This window comes from Camponotus vicinus, unplaced genomic scaffold, assembly GCF_025532165.1.
Source record: "Camponotus vicinus isolate PSW18456_S1 unplaced genomic scaffold, iyCamVici1.0 SCAF_9, whole genome shotgun sequence".
NCBI lineage: Eukaryota > Metazoa > Arthropoda > Insecta > Hymenoptera > Formicidae > Camponotus > Camponotus vicinus.
In genome coordinates this window covers 13,935,045-13,950,382 of record NW_028141981.1, presented here as the reverse complement: position 1 = coordinate 13,950,382, position 15,338 = coordinate 13,935,045, and the positions used below count along the sequence as shown (strand labels likewise).

General features: G+C 38.1%; 1 protein-coding gene across 1 annotated transcript in view; it reads left to right on the top strand.

The window, feature by feature from the left end:
- The window catches only part of LOC145976874 (lachesin), a 371,398-nt gene that overhangs the window by 101,072 nt on the left and 254,988 nt on the right, over positions 1-15,338 (top strand). The gene's annotated exons all lie outside the window — the stretch shown is intronic.

Genomic DNA, 15,338 nt, shown 5'->3' with positions numbered 1-15,338 from the left:
ATCCAACTTGTAATTTAACATCACTAAAGTGACATGTCTATCGAATAATAATAAAAAATATAAATAATGTTATCAGAATATTAAATAACAGAGGTAAAATTAAAAAAATGAGAAACCATGAGAGATTCGCGGAAAATGTTATATTACAATGTTTATGTAGGTATATAATATATCGTGGGGTTATTTTCTCCTTTTAATCTTTTTTCTCCTTTCTATTACTTATGCAGACACTATTCTCTTACTCTTTCCTTTTCTTTATTTTTATGTCTTATTATGGACATAGTGGAGTAAAAACTACTACGTATTATTACCAAGTGGCGACTCAAAGATACCAAATCTAGTGACAAAATCTGTAAATTGGCGATCCTCCCGCTGCTAACATCGTCAAAATGCGGAGGACCGCGTCTATGTGCGCACACGAACGACGAGTCTCAATCCCTGGGGCACCCCTAGAAGAGTAAATTTATTTCTTTCATTACGGACGGAGCGGGTCGTGAGCTCTCGGATATCAGCGCTGCAAGGCGGGGCGCATAAATCTGCAGCCTAGCGTAGCGGGAAGGGGGGGAAGCAGAGAGACAGAGAGGGATGCGGGGGTGGCAAACCGTAGGTTTCTAGAGCCGCCGGCTCTCTCCCCGTAGGGAAGGGGGGAGGGTGGGGAAGGTGGGAGCGAGCCGTGGAGAAGGTCTGCTTCATCCCTCCGTCGTTTCGTTTCCATCGCCGGGGTGCCGCGACAGGCGGTGGCAGGCTCAGCTGGCTCAGCAAAGTGAAATATTCGGTGATTTTAACCGTCGGGATGAATGGTCCCGTCCGTATTTCGCCTTTCACGACGCCCTACGCCGATTGGAATCCATGTTATTTCGGGACGATTATGCGTGTCGCTGAATCTCAATTAGTAACTTGTCGGACGTAACAGGAAGTCTCTATGTATGTGTCGAGGCTGTGCTCGCCTTAACTAGCCGCTATATTGGATAATGAGCGAATGAAAAAGATTGGCACTCTGCCTTAATCACTATACCCTGTTACAATAAATTTAAATTTGCGTAATGTCAACGCTTCATGTAGATTATCTCGACATGCTTTTTGATTACCTGTATAATGCATCTAACTCATATTACTTGTTTTATCATTTTATTAATGATATTTATTGTTTCGTGAAGCTTATGAGATAATATAATAAAGCATTCGTGCGACATGGTTACATGAGAAAGATATTTAAAATGTAATAATCGTTAAAAATTTGTAAATAATTGAGAAATAGGAAAAAAAATTTTTTTAGTTCTAATATTATTTTTTATTTCATAAGATAACATTTTCCGATTACCATTTATATTATTCCATATATATAAATCTCATTTTAATAATTATGTGTATAATATTTTACGTTGAATGTAAATAATTATGCAAGGAATTTATAAAAAAATATTATCGTACAGAATTTTAAAAATTAAAATGATAAAAATGTTTATAAAATATTAATGTATGAAAACAATATCTGTTTTCTTATCGACTATCTTAATTTTTATTGCTAATTTAAAAGGATTCACGTTGTTGTTGAATAAGAATGTCGAATTTTATAAATATCCAAATTAACAGTATAAATTAAACTTTAGATATTTTTTACTACACACACGCAAGAACGTCATCTAGCATCGACCGTATTTTCACGGGTCAGTCCAACGGGTTATCCCGTCAGTTAAAAATATCATATATTACATCGAAATGTTTTGTCGTTGTAAAAGTTGAAATAACAAGCGTGAATAAAGGCAACGAATGACGTATCGCTTGCAATTAGTAAATCTTTAATGTTCGTGTCATGTCCCATAATTTATTATGTTTATAAATCAATGGAGTCTATCAATTTCGAAATTTGTGCTGACGCAATTAGAAGAAACATGTCATACAAAATTCGTCTCTTCCAAATTAAACTTTCCTCTGATATATTTTATATTTAATTATCATAAATTTTGCTGTAATTTTAATTCTTTTATATACGTTACTTTGTTTCTTAGTTTTTACTTGACATAATTTTATTGTTTTTAAGGAATATATCTTGTATATTGCGCTAACATGCAAGTTTGCGAAAATAGAATAGAAGGAACACTATATTTTGTATTCGAAATAACTGAACAGGTCGCATTTCTCGTCCTATATTAATTAAAACCTTCAAAGCCAAATGCGCCGCGTTGACGTTAACGTGATTTAACGCGAATTCGCGAGATTACATTACGAATAAACATGTCAATCAACCGTTCAGACGTTTTGTGGAAAATCAACGGCTGGCGCGTTTGGCAGCATGTTCGGCGCGTCTTTTCTGCGACGGACATGTGTCACGATCAGAACGTCAGAGTTATGGTGCGTCTTAGCTGTCTCCTTAGAAGAGGCTCTATCGCGAATCAAGGGGAGAAAATTTAGAGCATTTCAATAGCAACGCACACACATTAGTCAGAATTAATAGAATTTCATTTTTATCTCGTTGGATTATGCATTTTTACTATAGAAATAGATTCTTATATTTTTAATTTTTATTTTGCCAAAAATATTGTTAGAAATACATATATGTATATAATTTTTTTTAACATTTTGATATCCTAGTCAACCTATTATACTGGTCAAAAAATAGAGTCGAGAAATATAAAATAAATCGCAATGAATAGACAACCAACAATTGTTATTTCTGAAACTTTTGTTCTTGATTAATAGCCATTAACATTGTCACATTGCAAATCATGCCATCTGTTTTCATTATGGCGAGATAAAATGTTGGTTGTCATATTACTAACATTTATTTATTTAAATTTGACGTTGAAAAGATACGCGTACAAAACATCATATCTTAGATCATATTTTGTATATTTCACGTTTATATTATCAGATTGTCATAGAATAAAAATGGTGAATACATCTTTAATAAAACATGTGACTTAATGTGTGACTGTTTTGAAATGGGAATCGATAAACAAAATTGGCTCGAAGTGAAATATTTTTTTTACAGATTGAGTATTGAATTTCGTATTTGCTTAACAGATTTTTTGATTAGTTATTAGTGTCAGACTTGTTGATGATGGCTCGTATTAAAATATTTTAGCCATTCGGTATAATCATATAGCAAGAGCGTCAGATCGTCGATAACAAATTGTAAATTAAAGCAGCAGACGACTCACTAGATATTATTTACAGTTTCCGCAATATTACCTTTTTTGCCGTAGAAATATCGAAACTTCCAATTAAGTCATCTCTTGTTTTCATTGAAATGTTTGTGTCTTATTAAGAAAAAAAATAATATGCATTCTTTTTATTATCAGAATAGCTCCAACAGTACAGCTACAATATATCTATAAATAATGTTTCATACCAAGCGCTGACGCGAACCTGTTATTTAATGAAAAAATATACATTCCAGTAAATATAGTGACACATTTGATTATTTTAAGAAATAGCGTACCCAGTTTATTTTGGAGCCAAGGTGTATTTCTCATCAATTATGCATATATTAGATTCCGATGTAAGTTTCATCTCGCTAAGTCTCAGCAAGTGATGCGTTGGCTCGATCGTCGCTACCTATGAGAAAAAGAGAGAAATAGAGAGAGAGAGATTTCTTTGTCAGAGAGGAGACCCAGCTAGCGCGATTAGTGCGTCCCTGAGCGACGTCTATCAGGCGTGTTCTGGCCAGTCTTACGAGTCAGCGCGGACAATTTAGCACATCAATAACAGGCCGCAGATAAAAGCAGCCCATACATCGTGGTTGACGTATCGTTTGTAATAAAACACAAAGGGGGTCTAGCCGCCAGCGGCATCTGTGTACCGCGCTGTGCGCAGTCGTTCGTTCATTCTTGCTGTTATTAACAGGCCGTACATCGTGGATGTTTTCTACCTACCTACCGTCTCCCGCCGAGTCATACATCACCGTTGAATGCGCGACAGCAAAGAGCAACTATAATTCATCTATAAGCTACAGCCGATCCCTCCCAGCAGAAATATGGTGGAAGATGAAATCGATAGGTCAAACGTTGCTGACGGCGTTTACGTCATGCGCGTAAAATTCAGTTTCTGTTAATCTCGCATTTTGTACAAAATTAATTTCAGTTTCAGACGTCGATTAGAGAACTCGGAAAGATTTTCAAGAGCGAGCCTTAGGAAGCGAGCTCTATTCATCGAATATTACATCATTATTATTATTGTTGTCATTTTTGTGTATTTTACTATTTGTATTAATGAATATTATAATATAAATAATACACATATATAGTCTTATCATAAATAACTTATAATATGGTCATGATGCATTGCAGCTTTTATCTCCATCAACCGAGCGAGATCGCCGTTTATTATACATTATACATACGAGAGCGTTTAATTTCAACGGCACGATCAAGCTTGATGACGCCTTTTCAAGAAAATCGCGCCGCGCATCGCGTAGCGAATCAATTCCGGACACTCACTAAGACACGCGTCTGTTTTTTCCCCGATAAATTGTCCCGTTGATGCGGAAAATTGAGCGGATGCGTAACGTATACATATAGGGATATCACGTATAAAAGTCGATCGCACGATCAAACGCTTAAGCGCTCGGATAGCGAGAATATATTTCTCGTTATACGTGCAGGATTTGTACTTTGAACGCGCAATGATTCGAGTAAAATATTGCTGAAATGTTTTTTTCTTCTCCTTCATATATATGTTCGTACTCAGGATAGATATTATCGCAGCGTGAAGCTCTCTCCGACATCTACCCGGCCATTTTTCTTAGGGTTACCCATTTCGGAGGAAACGTTAGACAGCTACTACGTTATTTCCATCGATCACGTCGAGTCGAGTAGACGATGTCTCGTGACGAAGAAGTATCGGTGCGAACCTCGAAAATATTTCTTTCTTTTGTCATATAGGATAGTTTTATCGATATAACGTCGTTATTACCAATCATTTTCATGTAATTGCGCGGTAAATGATTTGACGACTATTAAATTTAATAGTTGAGTAATTCGTTAACACGAAGAGTTTACTATGTATATTAATTGAACATATAAATATATAGACAATTTCAATATATCTTGCGATATCGAGAGAAAAAAAAAGACTATTCGAGGACAAATATGATCGTTAAGCAATTTATGTGTGTCATATTAAAGAGTTGTAATGCAATCAACTGAGTTTAATGATTTCTCTTTTCATTGCGGCTATCAATTGAAGATTAATTTTAATAAAACGTCTATAAAAAACGAATGGTAAACGTTTATCGTCATATTTATGTTGATCACGTTACGTCAAAGTGATAACTTTGATTTTTCATTCTCGCTTGTCAGTCTCTCTTTTTTAATTGTAATATTATATCGAAAGAACAAGATTGCTGACATAAAAAATTTAGAGATTTGACTCGTCGTAATCTTGCACTCATTGTCAGAGAAAAGTAATGGACATTGCGAAGATACGTCACTGGAATCGCTTTCCGGACGATTCGCAACTAGATGTGAAAAGAATGATCATCCGTCTCGGGCTTTGTTTGTACCATGAACGCAACTGTTGTGACATAAACGGATTCATCCCAAGATTTCCCCTCTTTTTCCTCTATAACGGCTGTCACTCGACGGCTCGTTTGCCGAGCCACCATCCTCGAAAGAAACTTTAGACGTCTACCACATTATTTCCATCGATCATGCAGTGTCAAGGCGACAACGTCGTCACCGACGGCCTCTTGGACATCTCTTCAAAGTGGCTGATAGAGAACCCCCCTTCCCCCCCTCTCCCCCTCTTCCTTACCGCGACTGTCACGGGACGCAAACAGTCACGGCGATGGCCTGAAACGCGGAAAATAGTCAGGGCAGCTAGCGAATCTGTGAACGGAGAGAACGAGGTGGAAGATGGCGGAAAGAGTTCAGCGGGAACAAGAGATGCGAGAGAGAGAGAGAGAGGGGGGTGGGTGAGAGAGAGGGGAGGAGAGCCAAGCGCGGCGGACCGGATGATGAATTAGCCGAGATGACCTCTCGCGCGAAATCTCTCCGCTAGCTCTCGCGGTAGGCAGCTCCCGTGATGTCGGGCCCGAGATGATGGATCGCTTCGCGTCACGGAGCCATTCATCACCTCCATCTATCAGCCACCCCTTCACCTTGCTTTAGAAAGCGAGCATTCGACGGCTATCTACTCGCTTCGGATAGTGATTAATGTTGATCGGAGCGCACCCTGTTATTCGACCTCACTTCTCTCTCTCTCTCTCTCTCTCTCTTTCTCTTACCTTCTCTCTCTTTCTCGCCATTAGTTTTCCCATCTCGCTCTGCGCCGCGAGCAATGCGCGTCCACGCATTCCTGGACGTTGACTTCGTATCAGCCGCGTACGTCCATCTTCCGAAATGTCAGTCGACCTGACGAAAATGGTCAAAGGGATCAATTGCGTATGTGTTTATAGCGCGAGGTTGAACGATACGTTTCTTCGTATTGAACGATACGGTGCAATGCGGTAAAGTTCCTACGATACAGCTTGATATTACACATCTGACATTTTATATATCGCGATATATATCATATAGTCTATAACTATTTTCGCGTTACTCTGCAGTCTGCGAGACTGTCACACGTATATATTATTCGAACGATTTCTCTCACATCTGCTTTTTATAGGAATTTAAAGAAGAGAGAAAAAAACATGATTTAATCTTTTAAACTCGAGAAAGAATTACGATATCCAGTAGATATTTATTAATTGTTAGTCGTAATTAATACAAATATCGAGCCATCGCAAACTCGACATTATTTAAACCCTAGACATTATTTCGTTTCGCTGTCCTGGCCATCGGCCAACATTAAAATTCCCATTTCTGTGTCGCGGAATCGCTCCTACATCTTTAATGCCTGTCGATCGTCGGGAATTCTATAGGGAAGACGCGGGCGAATACGTGCGTACGAGGATAACTAATTGTGGGGTCAGCCGATGTCAGGAATTTACATAATACGACAACGGCGTAGCGATCAGCTGCTTCCTCGCAGGGCCAAGCGATGCGCGAGAATTGCTGATAATATTGTACGGATCGTATATCGGGGCCTTCTTTAATGGTTGAGCATTAAGCCTCTTTTTTTTTCTTCTGCTACATGACCGTATATATGCGAGAGAACTCGACTTTCACGCGTGACTATTTTCTACGATTAGCTGACGAATAATTGTGCGCCTAATAATATGTTATTACACTAACGCGCCGCGTTTTCCAATCGGCACGTCGTTTTACGGCTTTGACGATTGCAAGACACGTTGAATGCTGCGAGGTCAGAGGTGTAAACTTCCCCAGCCATGCCATCTTTCATGCATAAACCGTTCGTGCGTAACGTAAATTATACGCTGAAGGTTTCATTCTAGACATTTTTATAAAACCGTGTCCCGGTAATTCAAGTCGCTTAACTTAATCCACCTCCTGCCGTCTATCCTCTATCAATGTGCCCCGTGCTGATAATTGCGTTAAATTATTGGATTGAGAACGAAGATGCAGATTATATTTCAATTTATATATAAATAATTACAGAAAGAGCCAATACACACACACAAAATATGTAGGTAGTAAACTGCTAATTCTTTGTACGCATAATTAAATGTGCAAATGTCTTTTTTTACTAGAAATACGGTGATCGTTGTTAATTAATCATTACGATTTTGAGCAATTAATCGTCAACTTTTTAATAGTATTATTAATTTTGAAACACGCCCATCGGTTTCAAATTGATCCAAGTGATTAATCACGCATACGGACGTACAATAACCGGTCCACATTATGTTTTGCAATACAGTAGTGAAACACACTTGAAAGATAAAAGTTGACATCAATTTGTCGCACGTACTTTTTTTACGGTAAACATGTTTTGACCTATGTTAACGAAACTGGTTCCGCAACTTAATGTCGCTTGTAAAGGCATCGGAATTCCGTAAATGTCAATCGGCAAAAGTATTCTGGCGACATGTTATGGCTGCTGGATGTATCGTTGCTATTAAACTAATATAATTTAATATATGATATGTTTTATGTCTTTCAATTAATCAAACTTGGTTGATGTATAAAACTGCAATTACTAGGAATAATTTACATTAATTTCCTTACATATATCTACGACACAATATTTATGGATAATTCAATATCTGCTTTGTGTATATGCTTTGTACTTATTTAACGTGCGATAATGTCACGAAATCGTTTATTCTATCCATATTTTCGCATTATTAAATTTCTACGTAATAAATTTATGTATCCGATCCGTGTGTCCTACCGACCCGCGGTTGTCGTATCTTTGTATAAGCTACGGCGTCGTAATTTCCAAGTAAAATGCTAGCGACAAAAGCCGTATAACGAGGCACTCGAGAGGGGGCAGGAAGTCGCAGACGCCACGTTGGATGGGACATTGATGAGGAAACTTCGGTTGGTTATAGCCCAGGTTGGTGATAAGGAGCGAAGGAGTTCCTAAGTAAGAGGAGGTATAGCGGTGCTTGCCGAGGGGTTAAACCCAAGCTATCTCTTGCCTCGCGTTATCCTGCAAGCCCGTATATATCCGGTGTAGTCGAGGGTAGATATACCTTTGGGCAAGGAGGCGGTTCTACGGTCCTTATCGCGCCGTTTTACAATCTAAATGCAAGGAATCAGGAAGGATCAGCCGCAGCGCCGTCTTAATGAACCGCGATGTAGTCTGCGCTACTTTTACCTGCGACAACAACAAGGAAACTGTATTTATTCGTCGATATCTGCGATATTTGCAGATATCCTTTTTTTAATGAAGCTCACATCTTTCCTCTTCACTTGAAGTCATTTGCGCGATATTTAGATCGAATACGAACATTTTAGCCTCGAAAATGTATAACTGTTTGAATTTTTTTTATTCGTAACAAATTTTATTTTATATAAATTATTTTATATATAAATAAATATATATAAATATATATAAAACATATATAAATAATTAATGTAAATTATGTGTATTAGTGCCTTATTCCTCTCTTATATTTATATAATAATTAAAATTATATGTAATAATTATATGTAATAATTAAATGTAAATAATTATATGTAAATAAACACAATTTCGATACAAAATATTAAAATTAATACCCATGCTAAAGTTTCATTGAAATTACTAAACCATTATCGTAAATAATTACTGTACAATTCTTCCTCCCCCTTTCTCTTATTCTTTCGAGTAATATTAAGGCTACGTCTCTTTCAACTCCGAAATAAATTGAAAGCAAAGCGTTCATTTGTATCCAACAGGAGGCAGCCGCGTTGCATTTTAATCAAGCTACCGATCCCGTCGTCTCCATTCTCATAATTGGGCTCGTATCACCACTGAGTGCCGGTGACACTTATTTCATTAGCGTCAAATAGAATTATACAAGTCGTAGCGAGGCGACACCGCCACTGCGGAAGTGTGTATGCGGCTTAAGTGATTTCGAGTACAGCGATTCAATTGTCGCTCAAACGAATTCCTGGTAGGAAAAGCGATAGGGAAGCACGCTATGGAATGCGAAAATGACATGCCTGCACCACTTTGCATCATCGATGCAAAGAATGTCTGTATGTAACACGTCGGGTCATTAATTCGTTTTAGCCTTCAAAGTGCTAATGATTATAAAGTTCTCTATTTATTATATTCCATCTCTGAAATCTTTGATTATCTAAAAAAAATTATACGAGCTTGGAATCTAGACGTTATTCAATCAATATTTATTGTATATGCACGGACGGATCCGTCATATGTTGTAAAAATAAAAGTTTATCGAGCGAAGCACGCGTGCGAATTCTTCACGTTGAAGACTCGCGTTTATGCAATAAATACTCGTGCAGTTAATGAAAATTCCTCTGTTGCCATATTGATCAATTCCTTCACGTGGACGAGCCTGGTCGTCGGCATGCGCGGATACTAACTTTCGAGCATGAAAAAAAAAGGAATACGCATTAATTGTGCACTTTAATAGGCGGTTCTTCGTTTCTGCGGGCTAATCACTTCATAAATACGGCGCAGCAGATACAACACAGATACAATGTTGTCCGTATTAATCCGTAAGAATTGCTAGTTTACGTTATCGCCGGCGCGATGTGTCTTTCGGTTCGTTTCCATCGCGTCTGCGTTACATCACGTGGCTAATTAAGCTCTCATTATTCTCCGTGAATTATAGCGGCGATTCGCCGACTTTCTCTCACTATGGTACACGAACACGCGAGCGACGTAGGCCCGTCAGGGATTCGCCCGTTGAATTTCAAATGAACGTCCATTCGCGAATAAAAGATCGATCTTTTACTTTTTTTCCTTCTCTTTTTTTCACTCCTTTCTCTCTTTCTGGTTTTTTTTTTCAAACCGCCGATACTTTATCAGTAAAATAAATTGCGACACGATTTATTCCGGCTAATTTATTCGATTGGGTTTATCGCCAGGAGACAACATAACAATCTGCTGACAAGTATGAATGAATCATGAATTGCGTCATCGAGGACTAAAAATTTGGCATTCTTAATTTAATTATTACGGTAGCCCCGGTGTGTAAGTGGAAGCTATATGAGACATCATCAACAAAATGATGATATTAATTCATTGTCGAATTTTTGTTGTATCGTTGTACGTTATAAAAGTCTGATATTTATTAGCGAAGATACAATTGATCGATAAGTCGACAAAGAAATAAATCGAAAGCTTTTTAATCATTTTATATATATTATCTAATCACACATTTAGTGCGACGTAAATTTTTCGTTGGATCTCTAATTTTTGAGTTACACAAATAACCAGTTACACAAACAACAACCATCTCTCTCTCAATTGATATGTATGTCGAAGTAAACATGCTGATTAGTTTCGAAGATTTTATATCCTCGTAAATAAGCAGTCTAAAGTGACGCAACCGATATTTCCAAATAGCTGTCGCAAACATTCATAAGTTATGTCTTATTTTTCTTTCATTTTATTGCTGATGATTATCAGATAATTATTCTCTCATCGTAAATCAAGTAATTAATGCGAAACACATCGCATTAATTCCGTCCATGGCGATTTCTGAAAAACAAAGTTTAACTGCGAAGAATTAAATATGTCCAGTCTGCTTTCACTCAACCGTGTTGCGTGTATCGGGGGCAAGTTTTCGTTCCACGTAAGCAATCGGAATCTACGTCGCCGGAAGAGTCACGCGAGACCGGATGGAGCTGCGTGACCGGCTCTGCGCGGTCTGCGGTCGCAACACTCGTAGCGCTTCGCGACGACAGGCCGAGGCTAACCGTAAAAATAATAGGGTCTCCAGTGAAATAAATTGAGTTATTAACGTGACGGTATCACAATAAATTATGATGAAACGGCTCCGAGGGCAAAAAGGAACGGTCAGATAGCGGTTGGCGAGAGGTCGGACGGGGCTAACAGCGGTTGATTGCCGGTCGCTCGTTTGTCTCCATGTAGCTTGACAGGAACTGTCCTGACCGAAGTAACGTCAGCCAGCCAACCCCGAGCTGCCAAGCCCGCGCTACGTTTCGCGCCGAGAGCAAGACTCCGAGAGTGCCGTTACTCGATGGTGTGTTCGTAATTAGCTCTGTCCATGAATTGAAACAAATGGAACGCCGGCTAACGAAACTGGACTCTCTATGGCCGTTAAAGGGAGGGAATATAAGGGAGGGGAACGCGCTAATACGTCCCTTCTCACGCGATCATTCTTGGTACTTTGATGACGCAGAATCAAGAAAGTATCCCGCACGTGTGCTTATGTAAGAATACATTGGCAAGGGAAGTTTTGAGAAATCTATTCAGACGCTAAATATAGTTGTCAGATCGTCGTTGGATTTCTTTCTCTCGTCCGCATGAGTATCCTCGTGACATAACTCACCGCACAATAGTTTCACACATCGTTCACTCTCCGAACAATGCACACGCAAATTAATGCTACTTGTTGGGTCGTAAATGTCATTGACTCGTAGAACGCTCTGTAGCATTAGATTACTCGTAACTGGGTTATGTCTACGTGAGGGGCGAACCCTCAGGAATTCTGTAGATGTCATGTAGAAACGCGAACTGCATTGTCCCGTTTCGCGCTTCCCGACACGGCGCTGGGACCGCGATATCTTCGATCTTCGGCCGAATACATGAATCATAACCGGATCCTACACGTGGCTTTGACTTTTAAATCTTCGGCCAAACAGATTCAATTGCCGATTTGATTTATTATATTCATCCTCGACGAGACGCCGATGGAAATGTCATGCAATAATGCGAAGCCGTCTGAATGTATTAAATACCTCATGGACATTTAATTCCGCCGCACTGTGTCCATGTCTCATTCATTGCTAATATCTAATATCGATTGAAGCGGTCTCTATTCATTTCTTATGACTCTTAGTGTACTTGGTTCCATCCATCTATATTTTATCTGGATAAATAAAAAGTTGACATGTCTTCGATTGAAATGCTCACGTCGAAAAGGTCAATCAACGATTGCTTCTACCATTAGATATATATATAATAAATATAATTCGAGAAGGAGAGAGACAAGTTAATATTCTGTCTGAATTATATACATTTTCTCTTTTATCTTTGTATTTCAGTATATCGCAGCAAAAATGTTTTGCATTTTGCGATAATCGCCACAAGTTTGCAATTTTATCATTACTGAAAAGATTAATTTAATAATATTTTATATGAACACATGGCATATAAAACTTCTATTTATCAATTTCGCTTGATAATACTCTTCTTCATATCTGTTATTGCAAATTGATAATTACGAAGAAAAATGTTATTGCCGCAAAAAACATACATGTACTTTGAGTCATCAGCTACACAAAGGTCAAGAGGAAAGAAAGAAAACAGATGATGGACCGCGTTTCGGATATACATACATAAATCGGATTCATGAGCGCAACTTGTTCGCCGCTTTATTTCACCTTTCACTGACAAGTGTGCAACTCAGTATCGCTTCGGGCAATCTGATGATTAGCGTGCTGACTATGTATGAGGCGCTAGAACATCGGGAAGCTGCGAATAGGAGAAAAGTTTGGCCATAAGCGAAGGTGGCAGACGGAGACAGTGATTGAAAAGCCTGTAAGCGACGCTGTCTCGGATGTAACGAGGCGAACGTAGGCACTGCGTGTCTTTATACGTATACACGATGCCTATTAGTTTGCGCGCGCAATATCTCCGGAGGGCAGCCTTACATTTTTAACCTAATAATGAAATGTCTTGAAACTGATTCTTTCAATTGACTTTGAGAGGTAATCTTCCGCACTTGGTGAGAATCTTGATTCATCGCGAGTCTTATTTGCACAACAGACACTTTCCAAGATTTCTTGAGACAAGAATGAAAATCTCTTATTTTATTTCCATCGAACACAGATCGTGCAAATTTATCGTCTCGTATATTAAAGTACAGTGCAAAAAGCAAACGAACGGAAAGCATTTTGCAAGAATCCGTCAAGTTGGATGCGTGATATAACATGCTCTCTCTCTCTCTCGCACTTTCTCCCTTTTTGCATCGTTTCTCTTTCTCTCTCGGAACATCTACAGGCTGACTGAGCCATTAATTACCTTTATTGGCTTCCGTGCCGGTTTCGGTCGTATTCGTCGATCGTCCCTATCACTGCCAATCAATCTCGAACGTATCGGCTGCGGCTTCGTCAAACGTCCCGACGAAATCAGCCAATCTACCGCGGAACAATGGGCCAGCATGACTCGATCGTGTCTTGTCGGCTCTGCATCAACCGTCCCCTTTCCTTTTTTCTAAGGCCGGACCGACATTTATATCCCGTTCTCAGAACGGCTACTCTGCTTCCTCTTCGTTCTTTTAATCACAACAGCATACGCGGCTTAAATCAAACGTTTTCGGCAATATCCCTTTAGACAAAAACTCTTGGCTTGTAGTAAAGTAGTAAATAATAAAGTGAGAGAGAGAATTACGTTAAATATATTTCAAACTCTTTAATTTATACTCTTAAAATATCAGTAAATCTAAAAATTTAATATATCACGCAAGAAATATTTTTAAAAATCTGTCTTAAAGAACTATCTGAATATAATTCTTAATGGAATTTGTTAATTAACTTAAAATTAATTTTTCCTTAGCGATAATATTTACAACAAAGTAAATCGTCATTTATTACAACTTTCGCAATTTATTAATAATTTTTTTACATTGCATGTATTTTGTAAGCTTCAAATTAAAATTTCATTAAATTCTGAAATTAGTTGAATAGAAATTAGAAGAATATAATTTTATTCCCATTCGATTTGAAAAGTTCTTTTTTAAAGCATAACTTTAAAATTATTGATACTCCTCCTTTTAAAATATATCTTATACGAACATGAATAATGTATTATTCTGATTAATTACCACGATGCCTTATGTAAATTTCCCATTTGATGACATGTGGCGGAAATCTTGGAGTAATTTTGAGATCTAGTATGATCTGCAGATAATTGTCGATGTAATCGACGAATTGAAGGGAAAGACCTATTTTTACTTATTACTTCCTGACAGCCTTTACGACGTGGGTACATGACGTCTGAATGGCTGGCGTCACGTTTTCAATTTTCTGCTCGCCTGTTAGGCAGGCTGTCTTTACTCGTTAAGTGCACTGACAGCATCACTGAAGCACTCCCCTTAGATAAATTAAAATATCGATCGGGACACGCCAATTATAAGTTTGACGTTGTACTAATATCTACCACGTCACCACCGTACGCAAGGTTAAGTGAAAACTAGCGTGTAGTCGATGTAAATAAATTATCACAACGTCCGCGCTACGTCTTGACCATCCAGAGATTTTTTAGGGGAAAATTGTTTACTCTTAAAAACTATTTAATTATACTTTCTCCCTCTTTTCTTCCTACTTTCCGATATTTCATGACGCGACAGCGCGAATTAAGTTTGTTATATCACGTAGATGTAAAAATGTGATATAACGGAGCTGTTATTATTATGAATGAGTCCGTTATCACTGGAGCTAAACAACACGAAACAAATGCTATTCCATGACAACGAACGTGATTTTCAACCATGTTTTCGTTTTGTATTCCTTTTTTCTGACTTACAATATTATGCCTAAAGTTTTGAGTATATCTGATCTGACATACCAATTGTAAACATAACACTTTTAGAAATACAAATAGAAAAGTATTATTGCGCAGAGCGTGAATAGAGTTATTGTAATGATAATCCGCTGATAAGCGAAAGATCTTGGGTTCGAGTTCCACGAAGAAACGATCTTTTCGTTAATTCATAATGTGTTAGGCGATGAAATATTGCCGCACAAAATCGCAGTAAACGCTGCGCTATTAGATATACATATACATCTGAAAAAAGGCGACGTTATCAAGGCAATTTTAAATTCTCTGAGTAAATAAAGTGATAA